Source organism: Megachile rotundata, chromosome 2 (genome assembly GCF_050947335.1).
Source record: "Megachile rotundata isolate GNS110a chromosome 2, iyMegRotu1, whole genome shotgun sequence".
NCBI lineage: Eukaryota > Metazoa > Arthropoda > Insecta > Hymenoptera > Megachilidae > Megachile > Megachile rotundata.
In genome coordinates, this window is record NC_134984.1 from 7,614,140 (window position 1) to 7,630,574 (window position 16,435).

The following is a 16,435-nucleotide window of genomic DNA, read 5'->3' on the forward strand; positions in this document are numbered from 1 at the left end:
TCGAACAACTTTCTCCATTATCGAATTGTTGATCGAAGTTTAGTTCTTGAATTAATAATGAAATACATTGACCAATCAGAGCGTGAGAATAGCGTGCGTGCAGAAGCGGGAGCGATGGGTTTACGCGTTACGGTTAACCCATTGACTGCCAGACATATTTAGAGCGTCTTGCCCTGGGTGCCAAGGTTTTATTTTGAAGAATACATGAAATTTTACAAAATATAATTATATTAAGTTACTGATATAATATTGTAATAGCATTTACAATAATTTTTATTGAAAAAAAAAAAAAACACTACGAGATATCTCGTAGCTGGCAGTCAATGGGTTAATCGCGGTTGTAAACAAGCGTCTTTGCGTTTGGACAATGTAATTGTTTATTAGGAAGCTTTTATGTAAAATGCAATCAAATAACGAATAAAACAATTAAGAATAAGATCCAAGGATTCATAATTCACAAATGGGGGATAAACATGCTAAAGGATAAACTTATTTGTTATTAACTTAAACCAAGTGAATCGACTTTGTTCAATACTTGTATTCATTATTCGATAAGAATGAGCAATGAAATATCGAAAACTGTTCTTGTTACAGAGATGCAAACAAATTCCAAATTTTGAAAGAAAAATAACTTTCTTATACAGAAAACAAGATTTTAAATTTAATACATTTGTTAATCATTAAATATAAAATTTCGTTTGCTGTATAGGAAAGTTATTTTTCTTACGAAAGGTTCGGATCGATAAAACGATCCTAGTTATGAGGACACATTTTTACTGATGTAGAAATATTTTTAAACAATAGGTGAGTCTTATTTAAATTATTTCTCTACATTTTGTGAATATAAAGTAGACGGGTGTTAATACATTTGTTAATCATTAACACCCGTCTACTTTAAATTCACAAAATATAGAGAAATAATTTAAATAAGACTCACCTATTGTTTAAAAATATTACTGCTTCGGTGAAAATGTGTTCTCGTGACTGAGATCTTTCTACCTGCTAACCTTTCGTAAAAAAACATACACCGCACAATAGCTGATGTCACAGCCGGGTTCGTGAATTAATTTTACTTCACTGTGCCGCAATTTCTTTGTAAACGTATTATTCTTTTATTTGGTGTCACTTCTTTCACTCTTCATACAACCAATCTTTCGCATCTTTCACCTGTCGCTGTATCCCATTCGTTCTCACTCATTCGGCGCGCATCTCGTACTCATTCAAACATTCACTACAACTGTCATTTTTCATTATCATTTTTCACTGTAATATTTTACTGTCAATTTTAAATAATTTTCTAATGTAATAACGATGGATAAATAAGCAAAAAAGCGTATATGTGGTGTGTGTGTGCTATGTAATTGTATGAGTGGCATGGGTGCATGATATGAATGAAACTTGCGCATGGTATGAACGAAATTTGCATGTAATGAAGATTGGTATAAAAATTGCCTTTTTGTGTGATCGAATGTTTTCGTAGCAAAGCGAAGTGTTCATTGCTTTGTGAGAAATTGAGAGAGCAAGACGGTGATATTTGTAATTCGTAATATTGAGATTCTACTTTTGTTCATTGAGTTAATTTCATTTAATTATATTTCGTTAAATAAACTACAATAATCATTTCACCTATTAAAATTATTTAACATAAATGATTATCCAAACATATCTTCAGCTATTATTTTTTTTTGTCTTTAGCGTTTACTTGGAATGTTTTGTCCTAGACTGGCAATCGTAACACGATCGGCGTGACTCCATCGTTTCGTCTTTCTCTCTCTTCAGTGTCAAACATTCTTCTTCCAAGACACTGCTGCGACGTTGTGTACAAGCTCGCACGTGTTTTTTCCCTTTGAGGATGTTGATCATGTCGCGACCGGCAGTTCAGGGCACAGACTCTGGACTCAACATCAAAGAGAAAATAAGAAATTGACAAAGTTATTTATGAATAATCATTCACGCGTTTTCATTTGCATTCCTTTTCTATGATTATTACATTAGGCAATTAGGGAAAAGTGGCAGAAAAATGTTACAATGAAAAGTGGTAATGAAATGTAAAGTAAAACGAGTTACTTAACCTAACTGCGACAACTGTTATGCGGTGTGCATTTTTACAAAAGTTTAGGATCGACGGAACGACCCAATCCCGTGGACACATTTTAACCGAAGCAGGAATATTTTTAAACAATAGGTGAGTTTGATTAAATCATTTCTGCATGTTTTGTGAATTTAAAGTAGACAGAATCATTTAGCATTATTTTATTTTATATTTCACATTCTTTTTGCTGAATACAAAAGTTATTTTTTTTTCAAAATGTGGAATTTGTTGTTTCGCATTTTCCTAACAGGCGACAAAAACTCTTTCCAATATTTACATTCTTATTCTTTTCGAATAACAAATACAATATATCGATATTGAACAAAATCCATTCACTGGATTTACATTATCCCTTATTTACGAACAGTGAATAGTTGAACATTACTTTTAATTGTTTTGTTCGCTATTTAACTGAATTTTGATATAAGGTCTCTCGCACTTTGATTCGTCAGAGTTTTTTATTAATAAAGGAATATTTTCGTAAAGGAAAAAAGTTGTTCAGTATCATCCTAGCTATCACCACCTGAAATTATTCCCACCAGTAGCCGAACATCATGTATAATATGTACAAAAATTTCTGTTTTTTTAAGTTTGATAACGATCGTAAAGATTGTAATATATTCTCGCATTAATTTTAACCTATGGGTGAAAATATTTATAAAAATTATGAAAAACTATGAATAGAACTTATGAATGAACTATGAAAAGTAGGTAGACCAATTTATGACCTCTTCAATGTGCCTGTTTGGGAGTTTGGAGAGAGTTCGGACCTTCGCAGGGTCACAGGACACTTTTATGATTCGGCCCATCCTGATGTCACGCCAGATAACAACGTCAACCCAAACTCAACAAGATAATTCACAAACGATAAATCCAAAACTTCCAAAAACACATGATTCATTCCATAACCTCCAAAACTACATGATTCACAACAAATAAGCCAATAACCCCGAAAACAACTGACTCACTCAATGCATTATATATAATCCCCGCCTTTGACAAAATAAAGTAGTTCTTCCCCAACTTTCAAAACCGAAGCTCTGACTCTCAGTTACTCGACGCGTATCCTAAAAAATCGAAAGTTAACTTCAGAAACCGTAGATACGGTTGTACTAGTTAATTTATTTCAACCACGGAAATACTCCCGTGACACTGACATGGTCACGTACTCTTAAGTGGGTCCTGAGTTTTCGTCCCGTGAACAAACGCAGTGTTTCCAGACGTTTAGTCGACAATATTTTCAATAAATCATATAACATCTTGCGTTCATTTTTCCGAACCATCCTTTTGCTTATATATATAAGGCATAAAAAAATTAAATATACAATAATTCTCCGAAGGAGAGTCGAAGCGCGGGCACCCGCGTGATAGACGACGGTATTGACCACTTTTTTTATAACAGAACGTTTATTATGCCAACAAGAGAAATATGTACAGGAAAACAATAAACCGTAAATTCAACTATGTTTAATACTATGATATACTATGTTAGATAGTCCGGCATTGGACTGTATAAAACAAATTTCATATTTTTATTATTTTATTTTTTTATTACTATAAGCAAATCATAACCTATACGCTATTTGGTGACGTAGAACTTAATCTATGTACATGTATACTGTATAACACACGGTATAAATTTAGAAATTATAATGGAATTAAATTTTAAACCAGATAAACTCCCACGTGACAAACGGAGATACAGACCATTTTTTGTAACAGTACGTTTGTTGCCAATAAATAATATATACAGGATGCAATAAACCTAAACGCACAAAAAAAGGTATAACAACAAACAAACTTAACAAGATAAAAGGTTCCTACATGGAACACGCACTATCTACATTTGGCTTTATATATACATAGCCCTTAATGCTACATTATGTACATCTTATACTAAGCTTAATTACTTATACACGACATTACACTATATATAGAAATTGTCTAAAACTATATAGTCATTGATATTTATAAAAGGAAGGGAGGAATAAGGAAGTGGGTGTGAGGGAAGGGGGTCAGAAAGTTTTATTAAATTTGACAATAATTTTTACAATGTACAAAATAATGCAATAAGAAAAAAAATAATTATCCTCCCCGGCGGGGAATCGAACCCCGGTCTCCCGCGTGACAGGCGGGGATACTGACCACTTTTTTTTTTTTTTTTGTAACAGGACGTTTATTGTGCCAATAAATATTATATACACAGGGTACAATAAACCAAAACGAACAAACGGTATATACATTGGATAAATATGTCGATGAGATTATAGGCTCCAACATGAAGCACGCGCAATCTATACAATAATTTCTAATACAGAATATTTTAATTATACAATATATACAGAATATCTGAAATTAAGACAAATCGCTTATACAATAAGTTGTACAATATATACAGAAACGGCATGAAAAACTGTATAGATGATGTTATGTTGGGAGTTGGGGAAGGAGAATCGATATTTATTACATACAGATGTTGGTTGAACTTTTGTATACAATAAAAAAAACGTAGAACAGATATATATAATAAAAACAATATAAAAAAAGGAAAAATTTAATGCACTCCCCGGCGGGGAATCGAACCCCGGTCTCCCGCGTGACAGGCGGGGATACTGACCACTTTTTTTTTTTTTTTTTGTAATGAACGTTTATTGTGCCAAAACAGTTAACAATAATATATACAACAATCTAAACGTACAAAAAAATAACACTTACAACTAATACTAGACTATAGGCTCTAGACATAGAGCACGCGTAGTCTCTACCACTTACCTAATTGCACTTATCATTACTACTCAATAAGAGTTTGCACCAAAAATACTTATTTTTCTTATAGCTAACTTTGGTATATATACAGACGAGGCACTATAGATCTGAATACTCAGTCTTGTCAATTGGAAACAGGTACAGAAGTATAATGTAGCTTCTATAGACTATTGATTAACATTTTTGACAAAGTAAAAGAATATATATATATACATTGCCCTCAAAAATAAAAATACGAACTCCCCGACGGGGAATCGAACCCCGGTCTCCCGCGTGACAGGCGGGGATACTAACCACTATACTATCGAGGATCGGTAAAGTCTAGTTTCTTTGGTTATAAATTTAAATAATATAAATATATATTGCCTTAACTATAACTAATCTAATTCTAGAAAACTAATTAACTAAGCCACCAGTACAATTTTTTATTATCTCTATGATTGTCCTTTTTATCGAACATTGATAGTTTGGTGCTGAACCGCATACGTGGGTCATCGTCCCGTATATCTTTACTGTACATGATTTTCTTTTCATACGTTTTCCGATTTATGTGGTATATTATTGGTATGTTTGTTGGATTTTGTATCAGACCCTCGGTATCTAAATATATAAAACCTTCAGGAGGTATGTATCCAGTTTCCATGGTTTTGATGAAGTATAACGGGTTTGGATATACAGAACAGCAAATAAGGTTATTGTTTGTTATATTATATATGTTTGCCCAATGATTGCGTATCAATTTAATTATGAACAGATCTATCCTGATTAACTCGGCGACATTATATAACTTAATAGTATTAATATATTTAGTATAGTTTGACTCGGGCGAGCGATACATATTCAGACACGCCCGCAAACATTTTCTTTCGAAGATTCTCAGTCTTTCCATTGTACTGGCGCTAACGTTGAACCAAATTACACAGCCGTATGTTAATATGGGTCTAATTAATACCTTATAACATAAAATTTTAACCTTACGATCTAAGTCCTTAGAATAAAATAGTCTTTTATGCTTCATAAAAGCCTTTTGCGCCTTGTCAATTTGAATTTGCACGTGGTTGTTAAAGTTTAATCTAAAATCCATATATACCCCCAGGTAGCGAACTACATTGTTATGTGGGATTTTGATATTAGTATCGTTCGGATCATGCAGCTGAAATGTTTTCGAGTATTTGCGGACATTGGAATTGGCGTCAGATATCTTTGAGATGTAAGGCCTGAATAATATAGTCTCACACTTGGTTACATTTATTTTTTGTTTCCAAGTGTGAAAATATTCTTGTATTTTGCTGAGTAATTTCTGTAATTCTCTTTTTATAACTGATGGTTTATCATCCTTAATATAAATTAGCAGGTCGTCTGCAAACGCTATTGCGAATCTTTTACCATCCGAATTCAGGCCGAACATATGCAACAGATCACATAAAAATATGCTAAACAGTATGGGGGAGTTCACTGTACCTTGCTGCACACCATTTTTTATTCTAAATGCCTTTGTAGAGGAGTTTTCCCCTTCCACTACCACAAACTTCTTGTCGTGCAGCATCTCCCAAAGCATTCTTATTAGGTTTTTTGGGAAGTTTTTCTTAATTAGCTTAAAGAAAAGACCATCCAGCCAAACAGTATCAAAGGCCTTCTCCAGATCGATAAATATTGCACCTATACATTCACCAGCATTTCTTGCCCAGCAAATGTCTGACGTAAATTTGGAAATCGCATGAACCGTTGAGTGCTTGTATCTAAATCCATATTGTGTATCAGGTATTATATTGTTACTTTTGCAAAAAGAATTTATAGAATCGTTTATGGTGGTTTCGAATACTTTGCTTATGTTAGGTAAGAGACTAATGGGCCTGTAGCTGGAGGGGTTGTCGCTATCTTTCCCTCTTTTTTTTATTGCAATTAATTTAGCAGTTTTCCATTTTACAGGGAAGTAGTGTTGGTTTAAGCAATTATTAAATATTACTGCATAATAATTTATATATTGAAGAGGCAGTTTTTTTAACACGATATTCGGTATCCTGTCAAAACTCGCAGACTTTTTGTTATTTAAATTTTTAAATTTTGTGCATAATTTGGTTGAAGAAGTGAAATAGTTTTCCGGAATGTCGTCAGCACTTGGGTTAGTTGCCAGATTTGTGTCAGAAAAAACTGTAATTGTATTATTATTGGCTTTGTCTGTTGAGAATTCTTGTTCGAATTGTTCGATCTTTTGTTTAATTAAGCTACAAAGTTGTGTCTTTCCCATGTGGTCATTTTGTGTATGTACCGCTTCGAAATGTGCTCCTAATATATTTAATTTGTCGTTGATGTCTGAGATTAGAAGATTACCATTTGCATCGGGCTGTAATTTAGAATGATCTATATCAGCGTTTTCGATAAGGTTTCTATTGTATACTGGAATTTTTAATGTGTCTATTGTAGAACTTTCTTTAGGTCGGTATAGCTTATTTATTGATGGGAAGAGATCTTTTGGCTTTTGTAAGGAAATACCTGTAATTTTTTTCTTCCAATAATTACTCACGGATTCATGAAATTGTCGTTTTATTTCGCGTCTAGTGTCTTTTAATAACTTTTTTATTGTTGCAATAAGTGTATCGTTGGAAGAGTCGTGGTCTTGTCGTCGCTGTAAATTATTTAATGAAGTTATCAGTTTGCTTTTATGTTTACGAAGTTCTTCTATGCGTGGCGTTACGTATCTGTCCGTTGAATTGAAGTTACTTGATATATGGGGTACTGCTTGCTCTATTGCTTTTCTTATATTTGCGTCTATGGTAGATATGTGTTTGTCAATTTCTACTGCCGTCAAGTTTCTATCTCGTGCCAAGTCCTGTATTTCCATGTCTAATAAGGTAGTTTGAAATTTGTCCCAGTCGGCTTTATTGTAATCGTATTTAATTGTAGTGGGGCGTTCCTCAATAATGAATCCGTCTAAAGCCCTTACAGATATTTCCATAACTACGGCTCTGTGGTCACTATCATATTCGAAAGAGTCTAACATGTTATCTATTGTATTGTTGAAGGAAATTCTATTGTCCGCGATGCAAATATCAATAAAAGAACCACTTTGGGGAAAGGATGGCACCTTTGTTCTCCATAACGATAGTCTAAAATTTAATTTATTATCCTTTATCCAATTTAGTAATGTAGTTCCCCTATGATTATTGATGGGGTTTCCCCAGGTAATGTGCTTAGCGTTTAAATCCCCCGCTAATAAAAAGAAATTGTGCGGTTTGTATAATTCTAAAAAATCGAATAGGTTTTTTAATTCGGACAAGAATTCTTTTTTACAATTACTGGTCGCGTACGCTGATATTATAAATAATTTTTGATTGTCCTGGAGTTTTATTTCGATTACCGTGCTTTCGAAACTTACCGTATTTATATAACTGTTTAACTGGATGGCCTTGAATTTAAGCTTTTTTCGAACAACTATGGCTGTTCCCCTAGCCTGTTTAGCATTTGGTCTGTCGCTTCTTATAATATAGTAATCCTTAAGACTAATGCGATGGGACGGATTCAACTTTGTTTCACATAGTAAAGCAATATCAGGTGAGTGATTATTAAGACAATCAACTAGTGAAGCCCTTCTCTCGTTTGTTATTATTGAATTAACATTAATTTCAATGATTTTCAATTTGTCTAAGTAATAATGTTTTGTCGCGACTGAATTCTGTGAGAAAGCAGAGAAAATTATATGTTGAGGTCTAGAGCTTCCGCAATGATATTAATCTTATTTGAGTTGATCTCTACCGTTTCACGGATTTGTGTAATTTGTGATGTAATGGTTTCGGTAATTATTTTTTTAATGTCTGAAATTAATGCACCATATTGTTCGTTGTGCTCGTTTCTTGTAGGTATTATATTAGAATTGTTTTGCGGTATCTGTTCAATAACTTTTTCTTGCGAGACTATTTGACTAAATGGAGCATCTTTTCTAATAAATTTATTATAGGCGGCTATTTTTTTTTCCCTATTTATTTGCAGAATATGTTTCTTTTCGTCAATTTTTTTTTTGAACTCTAAGAGCTTTGGGCACCCTCTATAGGATGCCGGGTGGCCAAAGCTCTTACAGTTTATACAATATGGGCTGGTTTCTGTATTCGCAACAATAGAGCGCGGGCATTCACCAGGATTATGAGGTATATTGCATTTAACGCATCTATATTCTAGATTACAATTCACCGCTACATGGCCAATTCTTTGGCACCGTTTGCACTGTATTCTGTCCTTTTTAATTATATTTTCCCACCTAACTACCGTGTGTAACAAAGTTTTGATATATTTAAGGTTATTACGATTACTATTTGCCGAAATCTGTACTAGGAATATGGGGAGATTACGGTTGCCCTCAATTGATCTTCTTGTCTTAAATTTTTTTACTTCAACAAAATTTAAATTATCAATCTTTTTATTATTAAGGGCCTCTAATACTTCTTGGGGTTCAAAATCACCCTCTAAGTCTTTTAATAATACTGTAATATTTTTTTCCTCTTTGGGAGTGTACGTGAAAAATTGGATGTCATTCTTTTTTAATATCTCGCACGCTTTTTTATGGTTTTCGATTGACTTAGTATATACCGTGAACTTATTCGCGTTTATTCTTTTTATATAGAAATCATCGAAAGAATTTTGCAATAATCTTATAACTATCTTTGGCGAATTTGTGTGAACCGTAATCGGTGGCGGTTTTTTAATTATGTTAATATTTTCACTGTCAAACCTTTTTTGTTCAGACTCACGTGGTTGCACTCGTTTACCACTGGTCTCAGTTTGGGCCTCCATTGGCTGCGTTCCGGGCTGTTTTTTTGAATAGTCCGCCTGTTGACCGCGTTGCGAGGATTCAGGTAGCCCTCGTCCAGAACGTTGAAGTTGACTGCCACTGGGGCCTGCACGCTGTGCCTCTTGCACTCGCGTACTTATGCCTCCAATCCTCTTCTTTGTTTTAGGGGATTTGACTTTCGCCCATGAATCGTCTTCGTTTCCCGCATCTTCTTTTTCCTCAGTGTCCATGTCCATTGCTTCGTATCGCGTCACTTTTTTCGGTCGATTTGTTTTATCAGGTTGAGATAGATTATTATTAATTGCTTTATCTCTCTCCTCAAGTTGTTTAAGCAATTTTTCCGTGAGCTCATTTAATCTGCGGTTAGATTCTAGCAACTCTTCGTAGGAGGGTCTCTTCTCGTTGTCCATATTTTTCGTGTCTTTTGCATCTTGGGATGTTGATGCCACCTCGGTTGACATCGCCTCCTTTTGTGCTGCCTCCATCTTCAATTTTTTCTTTACCATCGTTGGTACCGGATTAAGTCGTTTTCTCTGTTTCCGCTGTTTTACTACTTTCGTTACATATTGCTTTAATGTAACATCGCTTAATTGTGATAAACTTGTGTTAGAAACAATAGTTGGAATTCCTGGAATTCCAACAGCCTCATTTATCCATGAGTCTTTTTGATCGGAACTTTGCAAAGATTGCAAGTTTTGCAATGATGAGCTAGCTTCAGAAGGAGGGAGACATCCCTCTTCTGTTTTTGTTGTCACTTCTATTTTGAACCACTAATTTATTATTTTCACTAAACTAACACTATAATAAATTTATATTTTAATATGTATTTGCCGATATATATAATAGTAATTAGTCAGTCTTCGTCTATAATGTCTATACACTAAGCGCGTCACTTAATAGTATTTCCGCTTGGCACTTCTCAACATGCACCTCAAACAATGCTTGCGACTTTCCACTTTCCACTTTCGCCGAGGCTCTTAGGGGTACGTCCGTCGCCTACGACGGTCGAAGGACGAATGGGATACTAACCGCTATACTATCGAGGACCAATAATATTGCGCTTCCATTGTTTGTGTATTTATCTTACATTATTACTAAATAATCCACTAACTAGCTAATCAGTCCAGCCACCAATATAATTTTACGTTATGCCTATGATTGTCCTTTTTATCAATAGCGGAAAGCGTGGTGTCGAAACGCATATTTGGGTCGTCATCCTGTATATTACAACCGTGCCATATCTTTTTTTCATAAGTCTTCCTATTTATGTGATATAAAAGTGGTAGGTTTCTTGAATTTTGTATTAGGCCTTTGCTGTCTAGATATATAAATGCTTCAGGGGGTATATAGCCTGATTCTTTCGTTTTCTCAAAGTACAGCGGATTCGGGTAAATTGAACTATATATAAGGCTATTGTCGGTTATTTTATGGATGTTAGCCCAATGGTTTCTAATTAGTTTCAATATGAATAAGTTTATTCTAACTAGATCGGCTTTATTATACAACTTAACACTACGGATATACTTGGTGTAATTCGATTCCGGCGAACAGTACATGGTCAAGCATGCTCGTACGCATTTTCTTTCAAAGAGCCTGAGCTTCTCCATTGTGCTAGCACTAATGTTAAACCATATTTGACAGCCATAGGTTAAGATCGGTCTTATTAAGACTTTGTAGCATAGTATTTTTACCTTATAATCTAGTTCTTTGGAATAGAATAATCGTTTGTGTTGCATAAAAGCTCTATGTGCCTTATCAATTTGTATCTGTACATGGTTGTTAAAATTTAGTCTGAAATCTAAATGTACTCCAAGGTATCGTACAATATTTTTATGAGGAATCGTTACGTTACTGTCCGTCGGGTCGCGTAATTGAAATGTTTTTGTGTATTTTCGAACGTCGTGGTTAGCGTCAGATATGGGTGAAATGTACGGTCTAAACAATATGGTTTCACATTTATTAATATTTATTTTTTGTTTCCATGTATGAAAATAGTCCAGAATTTTACTGAGTATTATCTGTAGCTCTTTTTGTATAATGGATACTTTATTGTCTCTGATATATATTAATAAATCGTCAGCAAAAGCAATAGCAAATTTTTTTCCGTCCGAGTTTAAGTCAAACATGCGCAGCAAATCACAAAGAAATATACTAAACAAGATGGGGGAATTTACCGTTCCTTGTTGCACCCCGTTTTTAATTCTGAAGGCTCTAGTTGAGGAATTTTCACCCTCAACTACCACAAATTGTTTATTGTGTAGCATGTCCCAGAGCATTTTCATAAGATGTTTCGGGAAACTTTTTTTGATTAATTTGAAGAAAAGACCATCCAGCCAAACAGTATCAAAGGCTTTTTCTAAGTCAATAAATATTGCACCAACACATTCACCAGCATTCCTCGCCCAACAGATGTCAGATGTAAATTTTGATATGGCGTGGACTGTCGAATGTTTATGTCTAAATCCATATTGGGTTTCCGATATAATATTGTTTTGTTTACAAAAAGAGTTTATGGCATCATTTATTATTGTTTCAAAGACTTTACTGATATTAGGCAAAAGGCTTATTGGCCGATAACTAGAGGGATTATCACTTTCTTTCCCCTTTTTTTTTATAGCCTCTAGTTTGGCAGTTTTCCATTTGACCGGAAAGTACTGCTGGTTAAGACAGTTATTAAATAGAACTGTGTAATAATTAATGTATTGAGGGGGAAGCTTTTTTAATACAATGTTGGGTATCCCATCGAAACCAGAGGATTTTTTGTTATTTAAATTTTTGAACTTTGTACATAATGCCGTGGATGACGTGAAATAATTTTCCGGGATATCCTCTGCATTTGGGTTTGTGGCTAAATTATTATCCGAAAAAATGGTTGCAGTACTATTGTTTGCATTATCTATTTCCATTTCTTGTTCGAACTGCTCCACCTTTTGCTTAATTAAACTTGAATGTTGGATTTTTCCTAGACTATCGTTTTGCGTATGTACCGCTTCAAAGTGAGCGCCTAGTATATTTAATTTATCTTTAATGTCGGTGATTATGTAATTGCCGTTTGCATCAAGCTGTAATTTACTATGGTCTATGTCTGCGTTTTCTATGAGGCTTCTGTGATAATCAGGGATTTTTAGATTGTCTATTACGGAACTTTCTTTGGGTCGATATAATTTGTTTATAGAGGGGAAGAGGTCTTTCGGTTTCTGTAACGAGATGCCTGTAATTTTTTGTTTCCAATGATTACTAACCGATTCATGAAATAACCGCTTTATTTCACGCCTGGTTGCTTTTAATAATTTTTTAAGAGTCGCTATTAACATGTCATTCGAAGGATCATGTCTTTGTAATCTATTTAAGTTATTGAGTGAAGTTAATAGTTTACTTTTGCGTTTTCTAAGTTTTTCTATTCGTGGCGTTATGTATCTGTCCGTTGAGTTAAAATTGTTTGGTATGTGCGGAACTGACTGTTCAATCGCGTCTCGTATGTTTGCGTCTATTGTGGATATGTGTTTGTCTATTTCCTCTGTCGTCAAGTTTCTGTTGCGTACTAAGTCGTGTATTTCCGAGTCAAGCAATGTATTTTGGAATTTGTCCCAGTCAGCTTTAGTAAAATCATATTTTATTGTAGCGGGTCGTTCTTCGATAATAAGGTTTCTTAAAGAAAGTATTGATATATCCATAATAACTGCTCTATGGTCACTGTCGTATTCAAAGGAGTCAAGTTTGCCGTCTATTGTGTTGTTAAATGAGATTCTATTGTCAGCAATGCAAATGTCAATAAAAGAACCGCTTTTTGGGAATGATGGTACCATTGTTCTAATTAAAGACAACCTGTAATTGAGTCTGTTATCATTAAACCAGTTTAGTAATGTCGTGCCTCTGTGATTATTAATTGGGTTCCCCCAAGCAGCATGCTTAGCATTTAAATCACCAGCTATTAAAAAAAAGTGATTTGGTTTGTAAAACTCTAATGACTCAAATAGATTTCGCAGCTCAGACAAAAATTCTTTCTTACAATTGCTGGTTGCATATGCAGATACTATAAACAGTTTTTGATTGTCCTGTAATTTTATTTCTATTATTGTGCATTCAAAACTGACTGTGTTGATGTAACTGCTTGACTGGATGGTCTTAAACTTAAACTTTTTAAACTGTTTAGCTTTTGGCCTATCATTTCTTATAATGTAATAATCCTTAAAACTAATACGGTGGGACGGATTTAACTTTGTTTCACACAGTAGCATTATGTCAGGTGAATATCTATTTAAACAGTTTACCAGTGAGGCCCGCCTCTCATTTGTTATAATGGAGTTAATATTGACCTCGATGATCTTTAACCCATCTGTTACCAACGCAATTAACGAATTAATCTCATTTTAAAAAATTAATGTTCATTTAATATTCATTTCATTAAAATCGTTTGTTTAATAATTAAAATCTTTTCGTTTGAAATTCTTGAATCGGACGGCTGAACCGATTGGAGGGGGGAGCGTGAACGCGACGGTAAGAGTCGAGAACGGTAGTCTTGATAAGGACGCCGAGCGGTGAGGAGCAGGTATCGAAGAATGGGAAGGTCGGATACGACCGATCCGAGTCGCTCGTGTTTACCTACTTTTCTTTTCGTATCTATTTGATTTTACGTTATTGTAGACGGTCCCTGGCTGCTTGGACTCGTACGGAAAATTAATTTTTTATTTTTATTAATTTTTGGTACTCGGTTCTCGTGCACCTAACTCTGCTGCGTAACCATGAGATCCTGGCTGATTGATCTAATGGCACGCAGTTATGTTTTGAGGTGAACCTCGCAACTGGTGCCCTGCGAGGTCGAGAACCTGAGTAAACTCGATGGCAAGAGTTATGGTTTTGTAGCGCGGTATCAGTTAATTTTTCGGAATAATATCCTTTTTATTTTGACATTGGTGTGAGTGCGACTCGGAACGGTTGTATTGGTGGCCCATTCATTCGAATTGGAAATCCGGTGCTGTAAACATACTTTATATAAGTTACGAATAAATTTCTTAATTACATTCGATAAAATGTGTTTTGCCATTGCCCTCCTGATCCCTGTCCCTTGCGCCCGTGGGTCGATCGTAAACACCATCTAAATAATAATTTTTTGGCTTGGATGAAGCGTGTGTAAGAAGCGAGAAAGTCAAATATCCAGATCTAATGCTTCAACAATAATATTAATTTTGTTTGAATTTATTTCTATTGCTTCGCGAATTTGCGCAATTTGTGACGTAATGGTATCTGCTATTATCTTTTTTATGTCAGTAAAAAGTGTAGTGTGTTGATCAGGGTGTTCGTTTCTTGCGGGAATTGTGCTTGTATTGTTTTGTAGTGTTCGTCGGGCAACATTTTCTTGTGAAACTATTTAACTATATTGTACATCTTTTTTAACAAATTTATTGTAAGCAGCTATTTTCTTTTCTCTACCTAATTTCAAAATTTGTTTTTTTTTCAATAATTTTTTTCTTAAACTCTAATAGCTTTGGGCAACCTCTGTAGGATGCAGGGTGACCAAAGTTCTTGCAATTTACACAGTATGGGCTTGTTTCTGTGTTAGTGACCATCGAGCGCGGGCACTCACCAGGATTGTGTGGGATATTGCACTTGACACACCTATATTCTAAGTTGCAATTGACTGCTACATGCCCTTTCCTTTGGCATCTTTTGCATTGGATCCTATCTTTTTTGATTATTCTTTCCCATCTAATTACCGTATGTAACAAAGTTTTCATAAGTTTAAGATTATTGCAATCGCTATTTGGCGAGAGTTGAACTAAAAATATCGGAAGGTTCCGATTGCCTTCTATTGACCTTTTTGTTCTAAACTTCTTAACTTCTAAAAAATTGAAATTATCAACATTTTTATTTTTAAGGGGACTTAGGACTTCTTGTGGCTCAAAATCGCCTTCTAAATCTTTTAGCAAAATTGTGATATTTTTCTCCTCTTTGGGGGTATATGTAAAAAATTGTATGCTATTACTTTTCAGAATCTCACATGCTCTCTTATGATTTTGGACGGAACTTACATATATAGAGGATTTACTTGCGTTTATCCGCTTCACATAAAAATCGTCAAAAGATTTACGTAACAGTTCGATAACCGATTTAGTTGAGTTAACATGCATCGTGATCGGTGGCGGCTTTTTAATAGGTTTACCTTCATTGTCAAGGCTTTTTTGCACGAAACTGCGAGGTTGAGACCTTTTCCACTGGCTACAGCTTGGGCATCCTGTAGCCGTGTTTTGGGTTGCTTCCTTGTGTTGTCCGGTTGTCTCTGTTGAGAGGATCCTGGAGAAGTCCGGCCGCTATGGGGTGGATCACCACTGGGGGCCTGCACGGCATATATCTTCCGCCTGCGTGTTTATACCACTTGTCCTCTTCTTCCTCTTAGGAGATTTGACTTTCGTCCACGATTCTCCTTCAATTTCATCACCTTCCCGTTCCTCAATATCCATGGACTCATATCGAATTAATTTATCAAATCGGTTTGTTTTTGCAGACTGTGATTGCTTATCATTAATCAGTCTGTTTTTTTCTTCTAATTGCTTAAGCAATTTTTCGATGAAAGCACTTAACTTACGATTAAATTCCACCAATTCATCGTAAGAAGGCCTCTTCTTCTCATCGTCCATATTTTTTGTAGCTTGTGATGTCGATGCCGTAACAGTTGATGTCGCTTCTTTGTCCACTGGCTCTGCCTTCAATTTTTTTTTAACCATTGTTGGTGTTGGATTAAGCCTCTTCGATTGTTTCCTCTGTTTAACCACTTTTGTTACATATTGTTTGAGTGT

The 16,435-nt window shown here is 34.8% G+C and overlaps 1 protein-coding gene, 1 long non-coding RNA gene and 1 other non-coding gene across 13 annotated transcripts in view; 1 reads left to right on the top strand and 2 right to left on the bottom strand.

Moving 5' to 3' along the window:
* The window catches only part of LOC100877791 (uncharacterized), a 412,529-nt gene that overhangs the window by 85,475 nt on the left and 310,619 nt on the right, over positions 1-16,435 (bottom strand). The gene's annotated exons all lie outside the window — the stretch shown is intronic.
* The window catches only part of LOC143266046 (uncharacterized), a 159,620-nt gene continuing 144,973 nt past the window's right edge, over positions 1,789-16,435 (top strand). The window contains exon 1 of the long non-coding RNA XR_013041048.1: positions 1,789-2,185. This is a non-coding gene — a long non-coding RNA (uncharacterized LOC143266046). The remainder of the gene's footprint in view (positions 2,186-16,435) is intronic.
* On the bottom strand, positions 5,098-5,169 carry TRNAD-GUC (transfer RNA aspartic acid (anticodon GUC)). The gene has a single exon. It is a non-coding gene; the product is annotated as a tRNA-Asp (tRNA).